Source organism: Octopus bimaculoides, chromosome 14, assembly GCF_001194135.2.
Source record: "Octopus bimaculoides isolate UCB-OBI-ISO-001 chromosome 14, ASM119413v2, whole genome shotgun sequence".
NCBI lineage: Eukaryota > Metazoa > Mollusca > Cephalopoda > Octopoda > Octopodidae > Octopus > Octopus bimaculoides.
This window is the reverse complement of record NC_068994.1, coordinates 33,944,589-33,948,971: the sequence shown is the minus strand read 5'-3', so window position 1 is coordinate 33,948,971 and position 4,383 is coordinate 33,944,589. Positions and strand designations below refer to the sequence as shown.

Here is a 4,383-nt window from a genome sequence, read left to right as displayed (position 1 = left end):
AGAGAGAGAGAGAGAGAGAGAGAGAGAGAGAGAGAAAGAGAGAGAGAGAGAGAGATAGAGAGAGACATAAACACACACATGGATATATAAGTTCGTGACATGTTTTTTCTTTTTTCTTTTTTACCAATCTGACCTTTAAATGGTTTCTGATTCAAAATTTACGATTAAAATGTTTATATTGTAAAAGAAAAAAAGTCTGGTAAACTTTCAAGATATTCTAAAATATTTCATTTCTTTATTTACATACAAAGTTTGGAAAGTTCATAGAGTTAACAAAAGCTGAGATGTTGTAATATTCATGCCTTTCCGAAGATTGCATTCTCCCCAGTGTGAAGCGAACTTGATCTCATTTAGAATTTGAAATAGAAACTCGGGTTAAATTGTTAATTACATTTTGTGAAGACTGAAATCAAAATTATTACGATAATTATCTCTCGAAGTCGGTGAAGTGGCAGAGTCGCTAGCACGCCGGGTAGCAAAATTATTTTCACACGAGAGTTCCGGACCCCAGTAATGAACTCATTTGCATACAGCCAATCAGAGCTCACCTTGACCTTGTTGTCAAGTTAACAAACACATTCTACCAAGTAAACTCAAGACGAAGAACGGTGCTGTAAGTCAAGTTATGCCTGATTTTAGAAGGAGACAAGTATTTAGATTGATTTGCATCTATACCTATTATCGGATTTTGTTAGGGCCCCATATGGTAAAGATGTGGATGGGAAAAATATGGGTAGAGGGTGATGTGCTAGTAACCCTCTCCCCTTACTGTTTTAGAAAGTAAAAAACAACGCAAATAACTACGCAGAGGCAGCCATTGTTGAAACAAGAACAAGAACAACAAGCATTCTGAAAAGAGAAAAGAAGCGTGGTCATTCCTTACCTATGGGATCTTATCTTATCGCCCATCACTTGTTATGCGCTCATAAATTAGTTTGATAGTTGAGCTCTGATTGGCTGTATGCAAATGAGTTCGTGACTGGGGTCCGGAACTCTCATGGGGAAAAAATTTCGTCACCGGGTAAAATGCTTGGCTTCATTTCATCAGTCCTGTTCAAATTCCGCCTAGGTCGACTTTGCATTTCAGGGTCCAAAACAGAAGCACCAGTTGAGCACTGGAGTCAATGTAATCAACTCAGCCCTCCCTCGAACTTGATGACTTTGTATCAATTTGAAACCATTTTTAACCTTTGCGCTTAAGGCAGCAAATTGGTGAAATTTTTAGCACGCTGAACCAAGTGGCTGCAGAGTGCTGATTTGAAAGCCGAAACAGAAGGATTCATCCTAGCGGCACATGATCAGAGTCACTTCACCCGGAACTATCAAGCTTATGTCACACACAATGCGGTAGACTCAAAGTTTAGACTCTGAAACGACCAGAGTATTGACCACACTGTTACCGGTTGTTCAGTCCTTGCCCCTGCAAAATATAAAATCAGTCATGATCGAGTATGCCAATATTTGCATTGGAGCATATGCCGTCACTATGATATCGCGCACCCTAAGAATTGGTATGAACACCATCCAGAGTCAGTCACTGGGGGAGAGAATATTACCATCCTATGGGATTATGGGTTACATATAGACATACAGACGGGTAGTCATGATGAGTATATTGGGCTTCGTATATTTATACCCCAGTGTCACTCTGAGGGCATGTATTGCTCTCACACTCAATAATAATAATAATAATAATAATAATAATAATAATAATAATAATAATAATAATAGTAATAATAATAATAATAAAGGAATGAAATTCTTTTTTGAGGTGGGGGATTAGTCGAACACATCGATCCCAGTGTTTCACTGGTACTTAATTTATCGACCCCGAAAGGATGAAAGGCAAAGTCAACCTCAGCAGAATTTGAACTCAGAACATAGCGACAGACAAAATACCGCTAAGCATCTTGTCCAGCGTGCTAACGATTCTACCAGCTCTTCTCATTAACAACAACAACAATATTAATAACAACAACATCAGCCAGCAGCAGCAACAACAACAACAACAACAATAACTGACAAACAAAACCTTTAACAGTATTCCCCACATCAGCCATGATTAAAGTAGCGCTAGTGTTAAGGAGATATATGAAGCGTGTCATACGTAAAAATGCAAACGGTTTTGCAGGTATAAAGAAAATAAAACAAAAATTATAAAGAATAAAACCATCCCTGTTAGCAAAGAAATATTCTAAAGGGATTCTCTTTCTATTCCTTTCTATTTGCCAGTAACAGCTTTCGCCGACATGCTAAACAAGATTGGATTCGAATACAAATGCTATAATGGGAAAATCAACTTGATTTCTTTTTTTTTTCTCTTTATGTGGACAATTTCATGTTGTATGCGGTAAACAATGAAAGCAACTAGAAACTCTACTGCAGAAAGTAAATGGATTTAGCAGAGAAATTTATAAGTTTCCCCATAAAAACACGAAACAATTCTGACACCGTTCTAGCAAAAGAATTACAAGCACATACATACAAATACTTGAGAATCAATAAATTTTTGTCTTTCATTCTGTAGGGATCAATAAAATAATGTAACGATTTAGAGCAGTAGAAAGACGGAATTATTAGAACGTCGGATGGAGTGCCTTGCGGTACTTACTCCGGCTCTTTGCGTTCTGAGCTCTTGTGTGAATACCTCAAGTCATTACCCAATTTAATATTACCTAAGTAGTGCCTTCAATCAAGTTCGCTCTGTTGAAAGAATCCAGACCAGGTCCCCAGTCTGAAGATACCTTCGTTCGTTCGTTCGTTCGTTCGTTCGTTCGTTCCTTCCTTCCTTCTTTTCACCTATCAACCCCGAAGGCACCGACATTCTTTGGTCAGGTTTCTAAATTTTCGTGACTGCCCGCATTTCATATCATAAATCCACTTCAAAATAATCTGATGTTTAAAATCTTGTATAACTACCAAATAGGGCGGCCAAAGTGGGAGAATCGTTAGCATATCGGAGAAAATGCTCAGTAGCATGTTTCAAAGTGCTTTACGTGCTGAGTTCATATCCCATCGATATCAGCTTAGCTTCTAATCCTTTCGGAGCCGGTAAAATGGAATATTAGTGAAGTACTACAGTTGATGCAATCAACCTGTCACCTACCCTCAGAAATGGCTGACTTTGAAATCCACAACGAGCCAGGGATAATGTTGTGATCTCGTTCACTTATACGCCATGGAAACCGGACAACCTAGCTAATGAACCGTTGCGCTAAAAAGAGAAAAAGAATAACGGAATAGAGACCAATAAAATATGTACTAGGCTTAACAAAATAATAAAAAAATGTCCTGGGGTAGATTTGTTCGACTAAAGCCCTTCAAAGCTGTGCCCCAGCATGGCCGCAGTCATGTGATTGAAACTAGTGAAAATTAAAAGATAAAAATTAAATAACTTTAATTCTTCAGTGGCTACACTTATACATCAAGTAGTTTAATCTCAGACTGTATAATGACACAGAAACAGTTATTTACTTATTGGGACACTGCATTCCGTTATGCAACCACAATATATTACAAATGATATTAAATGTTTTTATACGTCAATACTGTGTTCTACCGTGTTAGCAGAGCTATTAAATCACTTTTTAAGGTTATCTCTACAGATTTTCTTGTAAAATTGGCATATCCAGTAGTGTTACACTGCTATATTTAGTAATTACTTAAGCAATGAGTTCACGGATGGTTAATGAGTTGGATGTGGTATCGATGAAGGAGCAAAACCTCCTGGCATTTGCATATGCACCCATTACTTATTCTTCGATCGTCGATCGCATTGTTTACATAAGACGTATTCGGATATGGAACGTTGTAACAAATCAGTGCTGACTATAATCTCTGTACAAAATCTGTAGAGATGACTTTATAATGTGGGAAAAATTACAACATAAAAAAACAAGCCATTATAACTATTTAAAACACACATTGTATAATTTTATAGTCAGTCTTGTTTCAATTCGTGATACTATTATATACTAGAAAATGTCAAAAACACTCCACTAGAACAAATTGTAGGTGTAGGACCAGATATCTTTTCACAAGTAAATATAGCTGAATGTTTTATGTTGTTATCATGACTGTTTATTTCATTTGCCCTAAAACACTAAGAAACTTAACCAAATTTTTTTTCTAACACGTTGTGAATATTTGCACGATTTGTTTTCGGTTTGTATTTTAAGCATCGCGGATATTTTAAACATCTTCAATACTTTACGCATGCACACACACTCACACATACAAACAAAAAGCAAAAAAAGTAAAAGAAGACAAATATATATTTCGAAATCTAGGAAAAATATGTGTATATGTTATGATGTCTTAATGGCGTTGAAAATTCTTAACGCATGGCATTGGTATGTATGTATATATATATTTATATATATA

General features: G+C 36.4%; 1 protein-coding gene across 4 annotated transcripts in view; it reads left to right on the top strand.

Annotated features, from left to right (window-relative positions):
* Positions 1 to 4,383, top strand: part of LOC106875086 (protocadherin-17) — a 424,117-nt gene that overhangs the window by 223,388 nt on the left and 196,346 nt on the right. The gene's annotated exons all lie outside the window — the stretch shown is intronic.